The 10,341-nt window shown below is 38.3% G+C and overlaps 1 long non-coding RNA gene across 1 annotated transcript; it reads left to right on the forward strand.

The window, feature by feature from the left end:
• The first annotated feature begins 1,837 nt into the window (after positions 1–1,837).
• On the forward strand, positions 1,838–4,644 carry LOC139776202 (uncharacterized). Its single transcript, XR_011719032.1, has 5 exons — positions 1,838–2,633; positions 2,744–2,861; positions 2,953–3,414; positions 3,499–3,658; positions 3,774–4,644. It is a non-coding gene; the product is annotated as an uncharacterized lncRNA (long non-coding RNA).
• The last annotated feature ends 5,697 nt before the right edge of the window (positions 4,645–10,341 follow it).

A 10,341-nucleotide genomic window follows, 5' to 3' on the forward strand; every position in this document is an offset into this window, starting at 1 on the left:
CATGGATGTGTGGCGCTACTGTACGGCCTAGCAAAAGCGTCCCAAGAAAATCGCCGTCATTGCGCCTCTCATCCTTCTCTCTGACGACGGCATTAAGTGTCTGAGCAGAATAGCTGACTTATAATTTCAAGACAGTGTTTTATGCTTTAAGTCTTTGTTTTTAGCAACGCACAATACTGTCTTGTGTCTCAAGTCTTAAACGAGTGTACAAAGTGTCAACATTGTAAGACTTGAGACACAAGACAGTATTGTGCGTTGCTCAAAACAAAGATTTAAAGCATAAAACACTGTCTTAAAATTATAAGTCAGCTATTCTGCTCAGGCCCTAACGAGTTACAGAATTGCACTACTGCGTGCTCGCCTCGCTTTATCGACTCCTTCCTTCGATCTCTCGATGAGTCTCGATCTCCGCCACTTGGCTCTCGAAACCTTGTCGCTGCGACGCGCGCTGTGTATCCGCCTTAGGGCTCAGACACAATGAGAAAAACAAGGAATAAGGGCCGATATCACAGTCTCCGATTAACGTGATCCTCCGATTAAACTCACTCTGCATCTCTTTCTAAGACCCGGGGCCGATATCACAGTCTCCGATTAACGTGATCCTCCGATTAAACTCACTCTGCATCTCTTTCTAACTGTCTTTTCGTCTCTTTCTAGGGGGACAGTTAGAAAGAGATGCAGAGTGAGTTTAATCGGAGGATCACGTTAATCGGAGACTGTGATATCGGCCCCCGATCTACAATGTGTGTTGTAAGTCGTAAGTCGTAAGAATTTACCAATCACAGTCCATTATTCTCCTTGCGGTCGAAGAATAATGAACTGTGATTGGCCAATTCTTACGACTTACGACTTAAAACATCCATTGTAGATCGGGTCTTAAAGGGCCTCGCACACAAAATTGCATAGGCTGCATATGCATAGCATAAGACCGCTAAACCAATGAGCATCTAGCATAAAGTCGCCATATAGATTTACATAAAATGCTCATTGGTCCAACGGTCTTATGCTATGCTTATGCAGCCTATGCAATTTTGTGTGCAATGGCCTTTACTGTCCCCCTAAAAAGAGACGAAAAGTTCCGGGGCTTAAAGCAATATGCGACTGGATCCACTACTCATTTAACCTTATATATCAGAGCAAAACATTCGGCAAGCTATTTTCAAGGTACGTACGAAATCCGGAAACTTCAGGGAATATTTTAAGACATTAATAATGTATTCATCTAATCGCTAAGTACATGTATTATTCGTTGAAAACCTCGGCCGTGGCAATTTGCATCATTCTATATTTCTCGTTCATCTATATATATAAAGGAAGATGTCCTGACTCACTCACTCACTCACTCACTCACTCACTCACTCATCAACGCCCAGCCCAAACCCCTGAACCGAATTTTTACCAAAAGTATATGAAATAGGGGTAGAATTTTCCGGGGAGTGCCACTAAGAAGGGATTTTTAGAAATTCGAGCCCTAACGGGGTGAAAAGGAGTAAAACGTGTTTTCACGGATTCTTTAATATCGCTCAGCCTTAACCCCTGAACCGAATTTTTATCAAAAGTATATGAAATAGGGGTAGAATTTTCCGGGGAATGCCACTATGTGTATAGTTTTTTGTTACTGATTTTCTGGAAACCGGTTTTTTTAATTTTTCTAATTTTTGTTTTCTAATTTTTTTAATTTTTCGGGAAATAATTGATTGAATCTCAAAGAATTATAGACCAAACAGGGGTAGAATTTTCCGGGCAGTGCTATAAAGTGTATAATTTTTCGTTACCGATCTTTCGTTACCGGAGAGAAGGAGAGAGAGAGAGAGAGAGAGAGAGAGAGAGAGAGAGAGAGAGAGAGAGAGAGAGAGAGAGAGAGAGAGAGAGAGAGAGAGACTATTTGCGTGTCTTATTACATATGTTCTCCGGGGCGAAGCCCGGGTAACCAGCTAGTTAGATATAAACGAGAATAGAATGACAATAGCACGCTCCGCGAACGCACATTTAGATTGACATTTCTTGTAAAGTGTCTGTAACCTCACCTGATTTTTCGTACACATGGCCCTTATTACTGTATATTTAACATATATCAAATTTAGGTACCTATAATCTAATACTTATTCTCACGAAAGGACTACCTTAACAAAATTAAAAAATAACTGTTATTTTCTTTAAAATAATAAATTATTTAATGATGATATTCAACACACACATGCAGACTATGTAATAATGTCAGTACTAGCAATGTGAATTCTCGGAAGTAAGATAAACTTATTGTTAGATTATACATATAATGTTAACGCTATAATTATAGATATATATAATATTATAATGCATTTTAGCATATGCTAAAAAAGAAAGGATTATTATTCTCCATATTTTTTATCTTCTTTTAGAGAGACAATATGACAACCCACAATAAATCTTTAAATTGCCAGAGTTGTAGTCGATATCCCTACATCGGCAGAGTATCCGTAGGAGAAGAGGGTAGTGTTGACTTTGTCTATCAATTTGTGAAGAAAAGATTTGTTACCACGAGAATAAATTATAGCATATTCTATACTGCCCCTAACATAATTGGACCACCCAGATCTTTAAATTATGGCGAACAATTTCATTTACCATGTTCTTTTGGAGAAGATGTCGGAGTATGTGTATTTCCTGCTATTATCTGTTATTGTTCTGTACAAAGTAATCGCTATCTATAAATTTATGTTACAAGATTTTCTATTTGACACATTTCGATTTTCTAATATAGTGGAGAAAGAATGATTTCGATATTTCAATATCTCCGTGGCAAAACGAAGTCTTCATGTTCATTGATGGTATTCCATGGCGTACAGGGGGCCATATGACGAGCGAAAATAATTATATTGGTATGTAATATTCGAATCGATAAATAAGATATTATTAAAGAAGATACGCTTTTGTTGAGAAGAGAGTATAATTATATTTTCTATTTTTAAGATATCGAGTTTCATGAAGCTGTATATCCAGTCAGAGTCTCTATTTACGAAATATATAATCCTGCACAGAAGCGTAATTCAAATTTCGGCTCAAGATTCCAATAATCACTGGATTCAGTTGTGGGATGAATCGTCTCAGATTGTACCCCCGAAATCAAGATTATTTTCTCCACCGTTATCGCATCCGTGCAACTTCAAAACCAAAATGCTTAGACTAGTGTTTAAGGACAGCTCACGTAAATCTTATACAAAACTGGATGCTGTGATGCTTATCGGTACATCAGATTTGATCCTTCCTAGAAATCCTAACGAGGAGTTTAAGTAATCTGTTAAAAAGAATTAGCAGCATGTACTCTCCACACCACGACGATGTTCATAATTTAACAGCAGATTCAAAAAGTGCGCACTTGGATATAGTTCATCTGCAACGAAATTTTCCTGAATATTGTGTTATTTATAAAAGGTATTACTATTGTACATTAGGTAATATTTAAATCCTTTTTTCCTGTTAATAATGAAAATCAATTTGTTCCGATGATATTTGCAGCGAAATAAGAAGGATTAATTATAAAAGTAATTTGAAGCACAAAAAGGCATCTCGAGAGGTAATCCCTGGATATGTGCAACCTCTTGGACAGAGATACTCGCGTCGTATTCTATCGAAAAGTTATAAGGAGCTATCACGTTGCAGTTTATCTGCGCTTCCTGTAAAGTATTCTAAGAAGTCTATTTCTCATCACAATATTTATTGCAAAGACATTTCGTACTTTGAGTATTAAAGTATTTATTTTGTATTATATTAATTATATTTTATTTTTGCAGGATGAAATACTACTAATAATATTAAAAAACTTGGTTTTGATGACGTTATGTCGCTTGAATTATGTAAATAGACGCTTCAATGATTTGATACGGGACCCTCGACTCTATACACGTTTGAACATGCGATGGATTGAATCTGACAAATATATGTGCGATATATTTTGTTATTTTACACCTAGATGTAAATATTTGCAACAATTAGATCTTACAGGAAACAAGTTTGATGTTAATGGTTTCGTAAAGTTTCTTAATAATTGCGGCAGGCGTTTAACGCATTTAAGATTGAGTGAATGCTACGTGGCACAGTTAAATCCTGTCCTACTTGAAATTTCAAAGACATGCAAAAATTTGAAAGGTATATGCATATAGTATATGTATATAATTGTCAAGATTATGGGTAAATTGCATAACAACTAATACAAATTTTTCTTAGAATTAGATCTAAGTTATTGTTATCAGTACAAAATTACCTTTTTCAAAAAAGGTAAAAAAAAGTGCCAAGTACACGCAATGTATTTTGTAAATTCAAAATTTAACCTAAGTGGTAGCTTTATATCTTTTTCACAAAATTATATTATCTAACTTAACTCAAGTGACATGTATTTCAAAAAAAAAAGATGTAAAATCTTTAATTTCTTCTTCACAAAATTATATTACCTAACTTAACTCAAGTGAGACGTATCTAACCTAAGTGGTAGCTTTATATCTTTTTCACAAAATTATATTACCTAACTTAACTCAAGTGACATGTATTAAAAAAAAAAGATGTAAAATCTTTATTTTCTTCTTCACAAAATTATATTACCTAACTTAACTCAAGTGACATGTATTTCAAAAAAAGATGTGAAATCTTTAAATTAAATTGCGCCAATTGTAAAGAGAATATGTATATTGCTTTGAAAGATAATTGTTATGCAACTACTTTAAAGAAATAAAACCCAAGTGGTATCTTCGTATTCCTATTCAAGGGTCTTCCTATTCTAAACCCAAGTGATAATAGCTTCTTAATTCTCTTTAACAAATTTTTAATATTACAAAGAATCATTTTAATTACAAAGAATTAAAGAAGTAACAGTACAAAATAAAAATATTTAATTAAACAAAATAAATAAATTTTTCTTGTAAAAAAACTTGGCGCTGCTTTTTTACTCCTGTCGCATTCTTCCCTAAATTATGTTTATTGTTTTTTATTCAATCAAAAATCTTAGTACTAATGTTTAAATTTTAATGTTTAAATTTCAAAGTCTAGCAGCGCCAAGTTTTTTTACAAGAAAAATATATTTATTTTGTTTAATTAAATATTTTTATTTTGTAGGGGAGACCGGGGCCTAACCGTCAGTTTTTTTTCGGTGCCGATTTTTAACAAGAAAATAAATAATTGAAGTTAAATGTGGTATACCACTGTAAAGAGTGAACCTTTAGCTACAAAATTTATTAAGAAAATTTTTATCTACGTCGCTTTGTTTAACCGGTATAGAGCAAAAACGACAACGGTGCAAAAATTGAAATCTCAAAAATGCCGGGGTTTAACCGTCACCCCCCCCCCCCCCAGGGTTTATCCGTCACACTGCATTTTCAACACATATACATACATCTAATCTTGAAAAATGATAGGATACATTTTAATAATTGTTTTTTAAGAAAAAAATATAAAAATTTATTAAAAAATAATTGTTTTACTTATTCCATAAAACAATTTGGGCACGTGAATACAGAGGTTAACCAAATCGTAAACTCCCCAACGGCACGTCATATTGTCAACGCGGGCAACCACGGGGAACACGCGTGACGGCGTTCCGGTGCCATAGGATCAGCGCGGACCCTCGAGCAACCTAACCAAGCCGCGTTTCTCGCGGGGGAGCGATAAATAGCGACAGGGGGGTTAGAAAAGCTCGCGGTGGAGCGCGACCATTTTACCGACTCGACGGCGTCCTCGCGCCGATTCCTCGACGCGCCGACGACGACGACGACGACGACGACGGCCACGACCACCACGACGACGACGATGACGACGATGACGACGACGACGACGACGACGATGACCACCACGACGACGACGACGACGACGACGACGACGACGACGACGACGATGACCACCACCGACACCACCACCACTACAACGCCGGCGACAATGACGCCGAGACGATGCGGCAAACGCTGGACGATGCGGTCGCACGCGCGACTGTCACTGACACAACGACCAACAACGACGATCTACCGCGCGCGCGGCATGTCAACTCTCGCGCGGAAATCGCGGGATCTCAGAGCCGTGCCGTGCCTCGCCGTACCTCGCCGACGTGCCGTGAGCGCGAGCGATCTCAAAAACAACGGTCCGCCATCTTTTCGGTCGGCCAAAACACCCGTTTTGCGACGATACGTGCGTACTATTTCCCTCCTATACAAACTGACGCACGTGCAAGGGAAGACAGAATCACGCTCGAGGGAAACCTAACCTGAAATCGCCGTGAGCCGAAGTCGTGCGCCCGGCGCGCCACAGTGACGAGACTGAGGGTGAAGTCCCATGGAGCCAGCGTATGGCGTACCGGCGTATGGTGTACAGAAGCTTGGCTAATCACAGGCTTTACGCTCGTTTTCGTTACGCCAGCACAAACATCGGCTGTCCCATGGAGCGTATTTAAGCAGCGTAATGATTAATAAGCCAATCACAGTGTTGTTTTACAAAGCTTATTTTCAAAATGGATGCTCAAGGGTTCTTGTGATTGGCTTATTGATCATTACGCCGGCATAAATACGCCCCATGGGACAGCCGATGAAATTTTCAGCGCAATTTTTAACACATACATTCATACATGAAGCAATATTCCGTATGCGTGTACGTGGGTGTGTATCATTGTAGCTTAAACGCCGAAACGCTTCAAAAACCAGCGTAACATCTGTGCTGGCGTAACGAAAACAAGCGTAAAGCCTGTGACTAGCCAAGCTTCTGTACACCATACGCCGGTACGCCATACGCTGGCTCCATGGGACTTCACCCTGACGGATAAATCCCGGGTGCTTACTGACGGATAGGCCCCAAGCACAAGTTTCAGGTTTGATCGCCCACGAAATATTAGACATCAACGATAATGAAAAAACTACACTGGATTCGTGTTCAGCATGCATTACTCTTTATAATCACGTACTTTGAGATTTGGAGAGCAAATATTATTGCAGATATTACAAAATTTCCACGCGCAGAAAATTTCACTTTCACCTTCCGAAAACACGTTTGCCCTCGTAAAAATCATAACACGGCAGATAACCTGCCGAAACTCCGTTGGTCACATGGGTACCATAAGCAGCGTTTACAATGTTAATAGCGAGTTCGCACAATATACAGGTTCCGAGATATTTGACTTGACGCTTCAACCCCGGCGACGGTTAGGCCCCGGTCTCCCCTACTGTTACTTCTTTAATTCTTTGTAATTAAAATGATTCTTTGTAATATTAAAAATTTGTTAAAGAGAATTAAGAAGCTATTATCACTTGGGTTTAGAATAGGAAGACCCTTGAATAGGAATACGAAGATACCACTTGGGTTTTATTTCTTTAAAGTAGTTGCATAACAATTATCTTTCAAAGCAATATACATATTCTCTTTACAATTGGCGCAATTTAATTTAAAGATTTCACATCTTTTTGGAAATACATGTCACTTGAGTTAAGTTAGGTAATATAATTTTGTGAAGAAGAAAATAAAGATTTTACATCTTTTTTTTTAAATACATGTCACTTGAGTTAAGTTAGGTAATATAATTTTGTGAAAAAGATATAAAGCTACCACTTAGGTTAGATACATCTCACTTGAGTTAAGTTAGGTAATATAATTTTGTGAAGAAGAAATTAAAGATTTTACATCTTTTTTTTTTAAATACATGTCACTTGAGTTAAGTTAGATAATATAATTTTGTGAAAAAGATATAAAGCTACCACTTAGGTTAAATTTTGAATTTACAAAATACATTGCGTGTACTTGGCACTTTTTTTTACCTTTTTTGAAAAAGGTAATTTTGTACTGATATCACCTATTTTGTAGTGTTAAGCAAGGATCTGCAAAACATTTTTATTTTTTATTTTTTAATTATTCACAAAATTAGCAATACCAACAAATACATAAAAATTAATAATATTTAAGTAAAAGTAAATTATACATTTTTCACAAAAATTGAAGGAACACTAAATTTATCTTTAAAAATGAATAAAATTTAAATTTCAAGCTTAAAACCTCTACTTCCGAAAGGTTACTATTATTCGTCCAATTTTTATTATGTCTAGACATAATTTTAATTCAGCGAATTTTTATTATGTCATGACATAATTTTAATTCTGCCGCTAGGGAATTTTTAAGTCGATTCTTATAAATCAAGCTTGAATTTGATGTCTAGGTGTCCCAGGTTGCCGATAACGAGGTCCACATAGTGCGCTCCATAGTTTTCGGTGTCCATGTGTATTAATACCTTAAATTCGATGTCCACGTGTTCCAGGTTGCCGATGACGGGTTCCAGATAGTGCGCTCCATAGTTTTCGGTGTCCAGGTGTAATAATACGTTGAATTCGATGTCTAGGTGTCTCACGTTGCCGATGACGAGGTCCACATAGTGCGCTCCGTAGTTTTCGGTGTCTAGGTGTATTAATACCTCGAATTCGATATCTACGTGTCCTACATTCAGATTTAAAGTTATTAATACACCTAGACACCAAAAACTACAAAGCACACTATGTGAACCTCGTCATCGGCAACCTGGGACACGTAGACATCGAATTCGAGGTATTATTACACCTAGACACCGAAAACTACGGAGCGTGCTATCTGGACCTCGTCATCAGCAACCTGGGACACCTAGACATCAATTTCAACGTATTAATACACGTAGACACCGAAAACTACGGAGCTCACTATCTAGACATCGTCATCGGCAACCTGGGACACCTAGACATCGCATTCAACGTATTATTACACCTGGACACCGAAAACTACGAAGCGCACTATGTGGACCTCGTCAGCGGCAACCTGGGACACCTAGACATCGAATTCAACGTACGATTACACCTGGACACCGAAAACTATGAAGCGCACTATCTGGATCCCGTCATCGGCAACCTGGGACACGTGGATATCGAATTCAAGGTATTAATACACGTAGACACCGAAAACTACGGAGCGCACTATGTGGACCTCGTCATCGGCAACCTGGGACACCTAGACATCGAATTCAACGTACGATTACACCTGGACACCGAAAACAATGAAGCGCACTATCTGGATCCTGTCATCGGCAACCTGGGACACGTGGACATCAAATTCAAAGTATTAATACACGTAGACACCGAAAACTACGGAGCGCACTATGTGGACCTCGTCATCGGCAACCTGGGACACGTAGACATCAAATTCAACGTATTATTACACCTGAACACCGAAAACTATGAAGCGCACTATCTGGACCTCGTCATCGGCAACCTGGGATACCTAGACGTCGAATTCAAGCTTGATTCATAAGAATCGACTTAAAAATTCCCTAGCGGCACTTTCTGCCAAGCGTAGAGAACCTTCTTTTCCGGCAGCGGTGGTAATACGATGTAAAGATACGAAATCTCTCCATATAAACATGAAGCAATTGACTCAATTGGTCTGTTCTTTACAGCTGAACTGGCTGCACTAGTTCAGAGCTCATCCTTTTCCTTCCAATGTGGTGTAAAAAAGATAAACTCTGAACTAGTGCAGCCAGTTCAGCTGCAAAGAACAGACCTAATATGTATTATATATATACCTAATTTACCTAAATAGAAATCTTCCTCCTGACCGATAAGTCTATCGACCTTATTTAATTTACCTATTAGATCGATCGAAATACGCGCGCGATATCGAAACTGGCGATACCTGCGCCGCCAGCGTCGAAAAAGTGAAAGTGACATTTCTCCCTTATTATATATTGAATTGAGAGCGTTGACGTAGACGTATCTTAATAAAAAATTTTCACATTTGGACTTTGCGTCACAATATCTCCGCTCGTAGGGCACGTAGCGGAAAATATTATAGGAGATACCCCCCCAAAGTCGACCCCAAGCTATCGATCAAGCCTACTTAGAACTTGATCCGTTCACTCGTTATCGAGATCTCAACATCTTGGGTACTCGCAACCCGTCGCGTCGCGTAAAAGAGTCACGGTCGGTCTCGCTCCGCGTGTACTTGGCACGAGACACTACCGTGTCTCTTGATCTCAGAGACAACGCAAAATTTTCGTATTTCGAGGGGCTAAATAATTTGGATCTCATAGACGACGAAGGATTTTGGTATTTCGAGGAGCTAAATAATTTGGAACATATAAACTTTCTTGGTACAGGTATAACAACTGAACATCTTTGCAAAATACTGCAAAATAATCAACGGATGCGTGAGATACAATTGGGAGACTTCTCAAATGATGCAGTTGTAATAGAGTTGGCAAATTCGTGTCGTGACTTGGAAGTAATATATCCACTGTACGCATGTGATCTTACATCTCAAGGTATTAATGCTCTCGCTAACTGTAAGAATTTACAAAAAGTGAAACTTGATCTGTAAGTG

Source organism: Temnothorax nylanderi, unplaced genomic scaffold (assembly GCF_030848795.1).
Source record: "Temnothorax nylanderi isolate EJ_2023f unplaced genomic scaffold, tnyl_v1.0 TNYL_tig0114_pilon, whole genome shotgun sequence".
Classification (NCBI taxonomy): Eukaryota; Metazoa; Arthropoda; class Insecta; order Hymenoptera; family Formicidae; genus Temnothorax; species Temnothorax nylanderi.